A 14,967-nucleotide genomic window follows, 5' to 3' on the forward strand; every position below is an offset into this window, starting at 1 on the left:
TATCTGTTTTTGCTCTTGAACTCTTCCCTCCCTTTTGCTGCCAACAGCTTGACCAATCTGACTCTGTTGCTTAGTGACACAGAGTTTTTTTCCACCAATCAGCCTCCAGCTCGTGTGTCCTCTTCTCACCTTCCCACTCTTACAGGTGGCAGCGGGTTGAATATGAGTCATAAAGAGTTCACCTGTGATTGGCTGAGGTATTTTAGACCGCCTTTAAAAACATCAAGCCATTGTTGCATTCTGCCAGAGGGAAAGGGAAGACGCTGAGAAGCTCTTCCACCTGACACTTAGTCATAGTTAGACAGTTAGACAGGAGGATAATCGAGCATTTACGTTACCAGATCACACTTTTCATTCAGAAAAAATACAAAGATTAATAAAAATATAAAAAGAATAAAGTGAATAAAACAAGGAACAATTATGTCGTTAGTTTGTCGTTGTTTTTTGTTGTCGAGACAGACAAATCAATATTTCTTTTTTACATTGACACATCTGTGACTGAAGGCTTCTAGATAGAGAATATTTTCCATTTTGCTTCAATAATGTCGCTGTCTTCATTATAAAACGCCATTTCCCGTGTGTTTTAAAGTCTGTATAGTTCAGGTAATGATTATCAAAACACAATTATAGTCATAATAGTTACATTCATACATACATTTCTTCACCAGGGTACATTGATCAACATGTCTGTAAATGTACCAGAGAAGCTATTTTTCATCCGTAATCCCTGGACTGAAGCTAATTCTTCACCTTGAAACACAATAAGGATTATACAAAACAATACAATTAAACTAAAATACTAACCCAGAATAGTCGGTTCACAATGATTCTGACTTCTTGTAGCAGCCCAACATATATTACTATAATATTACGCAACAGAATTAAGCATATGTGGCTTTCTTTTGTTACCATACCACACTGTACAACTTTACTGTACTTATACTCTTTTGACTTCTTGCAGACGTCTTTATTTCATTACCTCCATCTGCTTTATGACTCATTTACAAATGTTTGCTCACGGTTCCTGATTAAGATGGTCAGGACGTTGCAAAAACGACAGGGTCTTTTTTTTAGAAAGGAAGCTGGGTTCAACTGTGAGCCGGAGCTGAAATGTGACCATCAGGTTCCAAACGTTACTCATGCGTCAGCTGGTCTGGGAATCTAACCTGCGACTTCCCCGTGGTGATGCAGGAGCGTTAACCAATCTCTTTCAGCCGTAACTTGTCTGGGAGCAGTGGATTGGTTGCTGGTGAGTCACTGTGGCCTGTCTGTGATTGGCTGGGCTGTTTTAGAGAGGTTATAAAACAGTAAAGTGATTTTGAACTCATTCAGAGGGGTGTTCTGGTCTTGAACTGAAGCCGGGTGAAAATGAGTGAGCTGGACATTTACAGTTTATTGTTGCTACTATTGCGTAATCAGTCTTCCAGCTCCTGCAGGTCTGAACACGGCCGACGGTCAGAATGCTCTTTGTGTTATTCAGAAAACAAGCGTAAAAAGGGGTTTTTGAATGTTGAGTGTACTTTCTTAAAGCTGCATCATAAACCACAAAGTTTTATTTTGTTCATTTTGCTGGAAAAATACAAACACTAACTAAAGGCATTTGTTGTTTTTCTCATATTGTGTTGCAACATGTATTAGCCTAAATGATGAGGAATATCGTTGTATTCTAACTCTTTCGTTAAAGTGCACATGACGGGCTAGTTTACACCTTTCACAAAAGCATGTGATTTTGCTCATTCTTTATCAGTTTGACAAATGTGGTGATGGTTATAATTGTACTTGGACATGAGCAGTAGGTAATTCCACAATTGTTATCTGGAAATCAAGAGCCAAAATCCATTTACACAATAATTATGAATTGACAAATAATAATAATACCTGATAACACATAATAGTTTGAAATGTCAGAAAAATGTGTCAGTTGTGTGTAAATTGTCTTTGCATTTTGGCTGGAAGGAATCTGTTTGCTCAGCTCTAATTCCTGTAACTTACAAATTGTATTTTAAAATGTTTCTTCACAAACTAACATTTACAACAGGCACAATTCAAAATAGTAAATCAACATAAGGACTTGTCACATGCACTTACGTAGTTTCCTTTTGTTGCAATGTGTGAAATGTATTTAAATTGTGTGTTTTCAAACTTTTCAAAAATAAAATGCAATCTTAAATCATACAAGACCCATTGTCAGAAGAAGCTATAGTCTGTAGAAATAACAGAACTTTACACCTTTATTCTTGGCCCAGTCCAGTGTCAGGGTGTGGCAGAAACACAACTTCCTCTTGCACAGATTCACTGCCATCTGAGAGACGAGGAGAAGTCTTTATTGATGAGCTGGATTCTCACGGTTTCAGAATATTCTTAAATGTCAGGTTCTTTCCCATTGTTGCAAAACTCCAGCAGAGAAGACAGCCCCAACCAACTCATTTGGACCCATTTAAGATCAAATAAATGCACATTCCAATAGGACCTCACGCAAATCTAGTTATGCAATGACTTTGTACCACACACACCACATATATAGGTTATGCCATATATTACTCCTTATTTACTACTAGAATCAAAACTACTAAATAATAGAATAGAAAAGAATAAAAATTGCAATGCACTGTAGCAGTTTAATGGCCTTGTCCTGAGGCTGTGATTGAACCCCGGACTCTGAGTGGAAGCACAAAAATAGAAGAACTTATTGCCAGAATTCTACGCTGTCTGGAAAAGTACAGTAGATCATTCAGACAGTTATTTATGCATTTAGTTAGAATGCATTAACCTCCTGCAAAGATGAAAAAGAAAGTTATAAATGGATATCAAAATATTGCTAAAATAATTGTAACATTTTGCCATGAATCTGACCTTGTTTTGATGGTGTTTATAATTGAACTATAGTTTATATACTTAGAGGCAATTACATAGCAACCATAATGTAAACAAGACCCAAGGGCATCTCATTTACACAATCATTATCATTTGACAAATAAACATAGGAAACACCTTAGCTCTTTGTTATGAAACTGTTCTTTGTGCGTGAATTGCATTTGGATGAACGTTTGTGTGATGACGACACGCGCTTTAAAGAGGGATTCTTTTTAAGAACTTAGAGCTACTTCACTTTTTTCAACATTTTGTCACAAACTGACACTTTGCTGATGTAAACTATTATAAATAATTACCACAGATAAAATCAAACCAAACAAAATAACAATGTAACAAACATTTAACGTGCATATTACATATGACATTGTGTTACTTTTTCTGGTGGAGACTCGCCACTTGGACTGTTACTTTGTCTGTAATGTTCCACTGTATGGCAATAAACTTATCAATCTGGCATTTATTCAATTAAGTTGTTTTTTTAGCTAAAATACCTTAAAAACCTGCATTATTATAGTGCACAGACTCGCCTCTTCACAGATCAGACTTGTAACGGCCTGGTTGGGCCACCTGCTTGTCTCCATGGCCATAGATAAGTTTGATGCCACATTGTGGAACATTACAGACACCTAGGACCTTCGTCTGCTGTGAGTTTATGTTTTCCATGCGGTGGAACCAAGCGTCCGAGGCCTCTGCCTTCCAATGTACAGGCTTCCAACTCCTGCGTCGGGCGCGAATTGGACACTGTGTTTGTGTGAACGCCTCTTAAGGGTTCACGCTTACACATAGAGACTAATATACAAATAATGTCTACATCTGGACTGAAGTGGGCTCAAACAGGACCCAACCAGGACAAGTGTGAACGCACCCTAGTCCAGTCTGCATCTGAAAAAAATCGAATAGATCTCAGTAAAGTTAAACTTGAGCAAGAGAAGCAAGTGAACAAAGCTAAAGAATTCAACAACAACACAATCATAATGCTGCAACGTCTCCTTTTAATGCAAACTTTCTCATCATTTGGTATAGCAGCTCCTGAATGTCAAGGTGGACTAAACTGAAAACGTGAATAAATAGACTTAGATGAAAAAAATACATTGATCCAAGATGCTGCTTCAAATGTCTTTCTTTAGTCTGTAGCACGTGAAAGTCAATTCCCCCTCAGCACTTCCTCCTTTTACATGTGGCACTGCATTCGAGCCAACAAAGGAAACGACTACACTTATGTTCGTGGGCAGTTAATTGCATCAAGAATTTACAAGGTGCAGGTGGATTCAGTATTAGTTTTGTACTGACATTATCTTTGCCGTAAATCATAGAGGACTTTTTTCTTTTTCGTTTGGGGAGGTCTATTGTGAAAGACTTATCTTAAGAGTTCAATGTCAGTGGTTACTTTTCATATCGGTGTGTCGGGTGCTGTAGTCGTGCGTGTGTGTAGTTGTGCGTTTAGTTTTGCGTGTGTGTGTAGATGCGTGTGCGTGTGAACTTTGCTGCAGACATGCCTGGGCGTATTCTGTCTCTGCACAGACTGACGGCTCAGTGTCAGCTCAAATACGCGTACAGTTTGTTTGTCCACTGAAGCAATAAATCCAAATCTGACACTGAAGTCAAATCCAGATAAGATTGTCATAGTTATTATACATTTTATAACGTGGTAGAAAAACTCTCAACACTTTCAGCTGTTTTAATATCAGTCTTTTTCAGGGGATGGATCAGACCTGGTGGAACTGCGACTGTTTTGTTATTGAAGTGAAAGTACAAATGCGTAAAAGTATCACATGTAAAAATCTATTTGGGTTAAAAGTATGTAGTATGTGCTAAAAATGTTACTTTAAGATTAAAAAGTAAATGTCTTTAGCTCATATTTCTGATTACTGTGTTTTGTCAGATAATTCCTAGACTTTTTAATGTATATATATATTTTTAATGTCTACAACAAACACTGCTAGCCCTGAACATGTGCAATACCATCATATTCATGTGCAATACTGAATTAGCCATGTGCAATACCTGTAAATAAGAGTGTTCTATTTTGTTTTTATTCTGTTTACTTACCTGCTAATAGTATTACCTAGTCTTGTGCTAGCTATTTTTACTTTATTTTATTCTATTATAATTATTTTATTATTATTATCTTATTTTTATCTTTTTATTTTTATTTATCTATTTTATTTTATTTCCCCCCCCTCCATCCCCTATTAAGATAGGAGAGGAGTTTTGTTAATAAGAGTTTTTTGTTTTGTTCATAAGAGTTCTATTAAGAGTATCTTATCTTATCTTTGTTCAAAGCCGAGACTCCATGAACCATAGACTGTATCTGCCCTGAGAAGAAGTACTTTTTATTTTTCATTTTCCTTCTTAAAAAAAATACTGGAGTAGAAAGTACAGTCAAATATAGTGAAGTAAAAGTAAAAAAGTTAGATAAACATTTTACTTGAGTACAGCACTTGACAGAGCAAATATTTCCACAGAGCAAATATTTCCACTGAAATATTGTTTAATTTTGTTAGTTTGAAACGCTCAGTAATTGTGGCCCGCCTCTTCATGTTTGTGATTCGATTTGAACAGTTTTAAGCCATGGTGCACGTATGACCGCAGTGAAAATAGATACTGTAACTGGGGTTGTCAAAAGCATAAAAAATCAGGTACTAAACAACACTAAAACAGGTATCAATACTTAAAACATCAGAAAAAGGGACAAAATAGGACAGTTTTTGAATAATCTTGAGCTTTATGAGAACTACTACGAGACAACATGGTAAAGTATTATTACTTTGGGTTGAATATTACTGCCTATTGTCTGAAGTGTGTGTTTTTTTAGCCTTTTACTTAGTATCGAATTCAAGTTTGAAATTTTGTTTGTATTTGCTTTGTATTTTATATGACAATTTTGTCGAGTGCATTTTGTCTGAAAGGAATATAAATGAAGTGAAACAACGGAGCTCATTGTGAACAATGTACGTCAGAGTGTATTACCACCAGCTCAAATGATTCCTCGGAAAGTAAAAACAACACTGAATATTAATTTGGCCTCACTGTCTGTCTGAGGAGTAATAAAACAAACATATTTTTATCTTTTGAGGATGTTTTTCACTGGAGCTGTCAGATGGAGTTCAAATGAGGACACACAAACACATGGAGAACGGGTTGAGCAGTCTAGACAAAAGAGAAAAACAAATATAACATAAGCAGTATCGGGCAAAATCGTCTTTATTTGGGTACAGTGAGGTTGACTGACAACAACAACAGTCTGAGGTGAAGGATTTTTCACAAAAATGACACGTACTGTACAGGGTTATGTAACACTTACAGGTGCACTGACTGTGGAGGACGCTATGGACTCACTCTGTAAAGGCAAATGTGTGAAGGGGTTTGGTAATACTGTATAATGATGATGATTATTATTATTTTAGTATTTAACTATTCCAAGAAAGAATGTAGGCCTATGCATTGTGTGTTGATTAGGATGCCTTATTGTATTTCATTTAAAAACTTTATGAGAAACAGAGAAGTGTAATCTCTGGGCTTCTCTCAAGGTTCAATAAATGGAGAAGGTCAGGGAGGGCATCTGGCATAAAACACGTTTGAATTGAACATGTATTTTATTTGTAATTATAACTGAGATAATTGTGTCATATGTCATATGTAATTCCAACTTAATTCTTATATTATTGTTTAACAAATAATCACTTTTGAAAATGTTGTATGAGCTACAATTAATAATGTGTTTTGATAATCTTGTATAATCTAATAAAGCAATGCATTTATGTGTACTGTAAAATATGTTGAACAATTACAAGTGAAATATTCTACTTACTGGCAGCACAACATTCAATTTCCTCTAAAAGTGCAGTATTTTTCTCCACAGAAGAGCTGAGTAAAAACGCAGCTGCAGATGGCTCCTGTGCTGTGGTCACTCCAGTCTCATGATGATGATGTCATCAGCCCCACCCTGACTCAGCACCAACTGAAACAACACAAACACAAAGGGCATTGTAACATGAGCCTTAATGCAGCACACATTAGGTGCGTTCCTTTGGGAAGAGCTGCAGTGCTATTCTGGGACTGTAACGGACTCAGAGTGATTTCACATGTCGTTTAACGTCTGCACCTTAAATCCACATGTGTGACTGTTACGGCGCCCGTGGTCAGGGAGTTTCTGCCGCTCACAGAGAATGTGAAGTTAACACTGACCTCTGCTCCATAAAATATTCATCGCCAGAACCAGCTACAACTTAAGTCAATTATAAAAATCATAACACAGCATGTTACAGTGAAATATTAATGAGCAGTAGGAGAAGTTTATGGCCATGATAAGAGCACCAGGAAACCAAAGGGCGACGCAGGCTTTAAAAACATGACATAATGCACAAAATAACATACATTCAGTTTTTTTTGAAAATCACATTGCTCACTCACACTCACATACAATGTATTTCAGAATTGACTTCACAATGTCGATAATGACATTTCAAACTAACATCCAACAATGTCCTGTGGGAGTACAAATGTGTGCACATGAGAGGCAACAAGTGGGCTGTTGCTCACAGATTCTGGCACTACAATTGTCTGCATTTCCTATTTAAAATCATGATGAGGTGGGAGATAGATCACAAATGGAAAATATCTCAAGGCTTGTACTGTTTTCATTGTTTGTATTTAACTACGTTTATCACCACAACATTGAATGGCTCTTTCTGCACATTTCAGATGGATCATTGTCTGAATATTGTCATCTGGATAATACCAAAGAACATCAGTGGTTGTTTCAGTGGAAAGTCTTTGTGGCAGGGTCTTTCTGTGTAACTGTCTAGTTCTGTCTAAACTGGTAATAAAACAAGATGCCCGCTTGAGAAAAAACATGTCAAACACAAAATGCTCCAGAACCTTTCATCAAAACTCTGTACATTCACGTGGTAACTATTGGTATGTTTGGGTGTAAAGCAAAGCTCACTCGTGTCCAGATGAAGCACTGGTCAGTGGTGGACAGTGAGTTCAGGACTGAAGATAAATGATAGCGATCCATTTATAACCTGGACTCACTTTGCAGCAGTTACAAGCACGAGAACTGAACTCATTTATCAACCCACAATGCACTTCATCAACCTGTTAAACGCCACACATTGATTGAATTATTGCCCTTTATCCATATTAACTGTTAAAAACTATGTCGATTTGAATTTAATGTCAGCGTTCAGTTTTGTATCGTGGAAAATTGCACGTAATGTTCACATGCAAAACACTGCTTTGTCTTTTCTAAACACACAAAGTTACTGAATGGCCTTAAAGGAATACAAACATAAGGAATAGGGCGTTAAGGATGAGATCACTCCATTTTCTCGTCTGACAAATGACATGTGCATTTAGAACGGTGCCACTTTAACCCCCGTCCACTATTTATCTCTCCGACACAGACAGGAGACGACGCGCTCCCTGAGGCTGTCAGGGAATAAGTGAAGGAATACAAATAGCATTTTGGTTAAAGATCAGATGTCGACTTGATAAAGCACCACATCCTTTACAAGAGGAACACGGTGAGCAAAAGTGATGGACGACCTGCAACTGCAATACATTTGAGAAGAGCGGCACTATCGTTATTACTGCTAAAGGCGAAAGAAGCTGGATATTAGAAAGGGAAATACAATTAAATACATTTGAAATTCTACATCCTTGTATCGTCTTGTATTTATTTCTCTTAATTGTGCATTTTTGAATCAGTATTTAATTACCGGTAAGTCGTTTAAATTCTTTTACACAATTGACATTTTCCCACTCAAATTCTATTACACTAAAAAGAAGTTAATTCCTCTAATAAAGCACGGGGATGCTTCTGCAGTGGCTGAATGCGTATGCAGATAAAATGTCTGCGGTGAAAGAGAAACGGGAGATGCAGCTGTATAAACAAAGACAGTGGGACAAAATGGCCACTTAAAATCAAACAGAAAATGTGAGATATTCAAGATAACGACAGTAAAGCAAATAATCTTGTTGTAGTGTTTGATGTTAAAATCAAACAATCCTTACTGCATTTTAAGATATCAATGAAAACATGTGGCTTACACTGCTTAGAGGACTTTGTAAAAATAAATGTGTTTGTGAGAAGGTATTAGAAGAGCTAGACTAAAATATTAAGAATTCAGAGTATAACACTTAAATGATTCAAGTGTGGAAGAGTGTTAGCAGAAGCAGAACAACAACTACCACAGAATGTTGTCAAATTTCTTTAGCCCACTGTTGTCAAGGTAACTTTGTTTCAAGAAAAAAACAAAAACTTAATACAAGTATTATTACAATCTGTCTAAAATTATAGTGCACATTGTTTCCTTCATATTGACATCAATATTTTGAATAGACAGACTCTTAAAATAAACCTTAGCTTAATCAATAAATTCATGTTTTCCTCTCAAGTGCCATTTACCACAAAAAAGTCTTCAAACTCACACGATTGGATAACGTTTCTGTTGATTAAAAAACCCCAAACTTTTAATGATTGAATACAATTTAATCATGATTTGATTCAAGTTTAAATAATTGCACAGTAGCAGTGACTGAAAACAATCCGAGCCTCATTGAAAGCCTGAAACTGCACATTACGGAGTGAAAGCCGTGTCACATGTGAAACACCTGCGCTGATCCTGGCACAGGTCGAGACTTGCTCCTCTGTCGACTGGAAACACAAGCGTTTTCTCCTTCAGCGCTCAGCGGACATAAAGCATCGGCGCTGCACAGGGATCCAGGTGTGCCACAGGTATTGATCGTAACGACTCGGCGCAGACAGACTCAGATAAATGAGGTCCACTTTAGCTGATTAGCCTGGACCGCCTCACACTCACTGTCAGTCAAGAGAGCAAACACGCACAAGATTAATGCTGTCTTATTTTTCCTCTAAACACTGTCAAATGTTTATGGGAATGTCAGCAGTTTTAGCAGATGGGATAAAAATAATTGTGCTACTAATACATTTGCTATGATGAATGTCTTTCATACAAGAATGGGTAACTACAATATAAAAACAAGAATATTTTTAACTTTCCCTTTCAAAATTAATAAATTAATTAAACACAAAGTTATTTCTATAAATATTCTGTAATATATTTTTGTTGCAATTTTTCTAACTGTGGAAGAATTATTGTAGACATTGTACAATACATTTTTTATTTAAAAAAATCAAACGTCAATTCTGTATGTTGTATGTGCTACTAATTGTCAACTAATTTTATATTTTATAGTAGGGTTGACAGAAAAAAAACAATATCCAGATACTAATCAATACTAAAACTAAAAGATATTTGCAATCTGTAAGAACACAAGGTAAAATGTTGAAAATTACATTCTTTCATTAAAAAGGTGTTTAAAAATGATCATTTGGGAGTGTAAAGTCTTTTCCTCAAGAGTGCAATTTTAGTTTTCTGACAGTAATAATTCATGTCATAATAATAATTCCTTGTAAAAACATTGAAATGTCTCTAATCTACAGTAGAACTATCACTATAACCATCAAAGCCTCAGCAGTGTCAGAGTGCACAAGTGTTTTATTGTCTACAGTTAGTTTGGAAATCACCTGTAACTCTCCTGTCCCGTATAACCAGACCATTACAAAATATCATGCTAGTACACATACCAGTGTTTCTGTTTGCCAATGCTGAGTATAAAAAGTATTTTGGATTCGACAATGCAAGTTCAGTTTTATAGCTCAACTACAAAGACAGAAGCTGTTTTAGCATTAAAAAAAAAAAAAATTGTACAACTGAACATTATGTTTGATATTTTATTTTCAATGTTATGTATTTGATTCACACATGCAACAACATACTTAGGCAGAATTTCTGTGAATGTGAAAGCTGTCAGCCTCGTCCACATCACAGCAGTGCGAGCAGCGGCAACACGAGACACTTTTTACTTTGTATTAGTGTAAAGTTACCTCGCCATCGTCACTCTGGAAACGCCTTGGCCAAATCTCCCTGTGCTGAGCTTCTGTGCCGGGTTATCTTTATCCATCTGTGAGAAAGAGGATGTAGTTTAAACTCAATCTTATTTGTACTGGAACAATTCACTGAAACGACAGACAGAAAGGACTTTCCTACATCTAAGTTTAAAGGGCAAACAGGGTTGTAACACAAATATTATTCACAAGACCAAATGTGACCAGATTAAAATGTTTTAGTTCTTACAATTATATTGTGACCGGAATAATTACAATTATCAATTGCCTGAATAATCCTGACATTATTAAGGGCAAAGTATAAGTCACACATTGCACAGGTTTCCTTTATTTCAATATGTGCATATTATAAATACACCATATTTTATACACAAGTGCAAGTTATTTTCACAAGCGCAATATGAAAAGAAACAGAATTGTTTGTAATGTAAATGTGCTCCCACGGCACACAAAGCATGAACTGAACAGTCACTTAAGAGAAAACAACACACTGCCGTGCAACAACTGTAAGGAGCTGTTTGTCAAACATTAAATCTGAATGATGTAATAATATGCTGTATAATGTTTAGTGTATAAAATCACGTAACTTTACATGATTTTATTTCAAACAGAAATCTCTCAGGATGTCTTTGTGTAACACTGTTGTTGTAAACACAACATGTTCATAAAGGAAGTGAGAGCTTTAATATCAGCCACCGTGGCTCAGGGAAAATCCAGATTAACAATGATGTTTTTACACGCTCAAACATCATATTACCACTGTAAAGAACACATTTAAAATGTGTTTTGCATTTGTTTTGTATTTGAGGATAGAAACACAGATTCTCTGCTCTTGTTGGAGCAAATGGGGATTCAATCGTCATATTACTACAAATAAAAATGTTCAAACACACTCATAGACATAAAATACTTAATCCAAAAGATATGTTTTCAAAAACGTATATAGTAAAAAGATAATTCTAGGAAAGGGTGGGATTGAAAAGCTTAAATTAAAAATAAAACTAATTAGTGGACTAATGGTTTTGGCACAGTCATTTTCACAACGATATGAAAACAAACAAATTTAAAAAAACGAAAAGGAAAATGTTAAGTATAAGATTTTATGGAGCAAGTTTTTGAGGTGATTAGTCAAACGGACCAAGAGAACAACAACACCCACGGCCTGTGTTTGACTTTACAGAACATGAAACAATCAGGCATGTTATTGTTGTACTACTTTACCTGAATAAAGTACAAATACAACAATACTGATCAGCCATCGCAATATTTGAGTCAAAGTGTCCGACCGCACTCATGACTCACTTTCAACATGAATCAGTTCAAATACATTTGACATAACAGTTGAATGGAGAGAAGTCGTATCTCAATACAAGTAATTCTGTAAATGAGTATAATATATACAGTTTTAGACACTTTCTTCCTCAACTCAAAAGCACCTCCAGAGGACTACCTTTTGAAGTGACTCTAAAAGAGTAGTGACAGTACTGTGTGCAACACACTTCTATGTTATCACACACACGCCACATCAACATCTGCAATACATTAAATCCGACCCTAAACCTGGACCAGAAAGGACTAAGACTAAAACAGGACCTAACCAAATCACCAGGACTAAACTGGTCTTAAACCAGAATCAGTGTGTGCGCACAGAAAAATGCAGCAACTCTAAATAAAGTGATTCTGACCTTTAGTTACATATTATTCTCCTGAACAAACACGTTGCTTTGTTCAAAAAGTGAGCACATGATGAACCAGTACGTCTATACAGTCCAGAGCCCTCCACCTGAGCAGAGGAGACTCATTTGAATGTGTAAATGTCACAAGAGGGAACAGACGTTTAGTCTCACACACGAGGACACACACGTGAATGCAAACGAAGAGAGCGCTAACTTCACAAAGCACAACAAATAACTGAATATGGACTAAGACTAATTATGCTGTGAGGCCAGAAATGTGTGCGTCACAAAACAACAATACATTTACAAAAAACAACTTATACCTTTTTGAAATGTTACAAACAGCGGCCAGACAAACATATAATGCCAACATTGAAATGATAGGCAAATATAAAATAAATACACAAATACAAAATCAGAAAAGTGCAGTAAAGATATTAGGATTTTACTGTTTGAATTCATTTCTCAGTGGAATAAGTTATTGAAGTGATTAGTCAAACAGTGGCTGAGAAAACGAGGCGACGCCACCCACGGCAATTAAACGCAACGTTGGAGAAGAACATTCATGAATAAAAAATACAATAATAAGTAATAAAATAAAAGGATCGCCATCTTCTTCACTTTTTTCTGTTTTAAACTACAAACAATGATATCGAAAAATGATGGTTTATTCTCTGAACGTGTGGTCTGAAAGTGACTTGATGCAGAAAAGGTTAAAAGATGTTTTTTTCCAGTCGAAACTTGAGTGGGTTGTCACAGAACAGCACATTTCACCAGGCAAATTTCCCCCAGTGTACTGGTAATATTATCACTCCAGAGCATCACGGTTTCACTATGAGTTTTGGATTTATTTATAAGAAGAAAACAAGTCAGAGTGACACCGATTCACAGTAGCAAATGACAAAGAAAGATTTACCAAAGCATTTTACATTTTTGACTCAATTTTGGCGTGTATTTTACTCAAACTGTATTTTACTCTGTTAAATTGTCGTCTCTTTTGAAGTGTTGCGTGCGCACTAAAATGCTCCAAATTAAATTGCAGCTCGACTTATGAAAACGCGATCCACCCACGAGTCACCTTTAAAACACGGTTGATTAAAGTGAGTCGAAATCTCACATAGTTTCAATATTACAAAAATATTTTCGTGCAGTTTTAAATTTTGTGTAACGCTACAGATAAAAAATGTAGGTGATTAAAAAAAGTGTTCTGTCATCGTGGTGAAGTGAAAGCATTTGAAAAGCCGAACTGAGGCCTCTGCTCACAACTCACTGCTCACAATTTTCCTACGTCTGATGAAATTAGCGCAGGCAAAGTTAAATGAGGCGTGAGACAAACAATTTTTCCTTGACCGAGAGGCGTAAAGGGATTTGCTGAATTGTCATCGCCCACGGCTGGAGACTGCCGTTTACGGTGGGTGTCTTTGGGGGCCGGGCTGAAAACGTATGACTTAAAACAAGAAGATTGCACCACTCAAACGTGTGAAATGGACTAAGATGAGGTTTGGGTGGGAATCGACACGTTAGAATTAGTCAGAAATTGAGGGAAGGACAAAAAGCTACATTGAGGTTCTGAAAGAGTTCAAAGAAGGTGAACGTCGAAAGAGATAATTGTGTCTTGAAAGGAAAAAAAATATTTATTTATCTATTTGAGATCAGTTGAGAATTTTAAAGGAAGAATTGAATTGATACGAATCATTGAAATGGCAAAAAACAAGCAAAAATTCTACCGTAACTTCAAGTCCACGGTGCTCTAAAGAAGTAGGAGGCAGTTTAAATAGTGTCCTACTGTTGTCAGATGTCTCAAAATCAGACAGTCAAATGTGTCGTTTCATATTCACAATTTTTTTTCATGTACAAAAATAATTCTATACTATTATGAAAGCCAAACATACTTTCACAGTACACATAAGTTCACATCAGGGTATTATGCAAATAAGTATTCCGTACACGTGTTGTTTTTTTTACTTAAGTTCCATATTATTAATGGAATTCCATCCACATTTTTATATTATGAAATACTTATTTGCATTTTCCTTTCAAACGAGGCATTGTGATTCAGTGAAATTCAAATCACTTTTCCACTTATGTTAATCTTCCAAGAAAAAAACAAACTTAAGTCTATAGTTTGAGAGCTTGGATTATAGTAGCTCTTCATAAAACCTTAAACATCGTTTGAGCAGATACATATGTGAACATTGAAGCCTATATTTTTGTGTGTGTGAAGTATTTTGGTAATTTAAAAAAAAAAAGTGACTGACCCTAACAAAAAAAAAAAACATCAAAATTGTATTTCAAGTATTGCAATGTTGTCAAAAATCAAACATCAAAACCAGTCTGTCAGATAAAAGTACATTGATGTCATTAAGATGTGATTAATAAGTCAGTGGGGTTGAACTTTTGCTACAGAGAAAGTGTAGGAGTGCTCAGACAGAGTGAGAAAACGCACTCAGCCTCTCACACCTACAGAAGAAGAAGAAGAAG

At 36.0% G+C, this 14,967-nt stretch overlaps 1 long non-coding RNA gene across 1 annotated transcript in view; it reads right to left on the reverse strand.

Annotated features, from left to right (window-relative positions):
• Positions 1-6,092: 6,092 nt before the first annotated feature.
• LOC140351235 (uncharacterized) overlaps positions 6,093-14,967 on the reverse strand; it is a 32,536-nt gene continuing 23,661 nt past the window's right edge. Inside the window, exons 3-4 of the long non-coding RNA XR_011925343.1 lie at positions 10,790-10,866; positions 6,093-6,835 (exon numbers count right to left, since the gene is read on the reverse strand). This is a non-coding gene — a long non-coding RNA (uncharacterized lncRNA). The remainder of the gene's footprint in view (positions 6,836-10,789; positions 10,867-14,967) is intronic.

This window comes from Eucyclogobius newberryi, unplaced genomic scaffold, assembly GCF_026437365.1.
Source record: "Eucyclogobius newberryi isolate DKJ021-1_F unplaced genomic scaffold, fEucNew1.0.hap1 SCAF_8, whole genome shotgun sequence".
In the NCBI taxonomy this organism is placed as follows: Eukaryota; Metazoa; Chordata; class Actinopteri; order Gobiiformes; family Gobiidae; genus Eucyclogobius; species Eucyclogobius newberryi.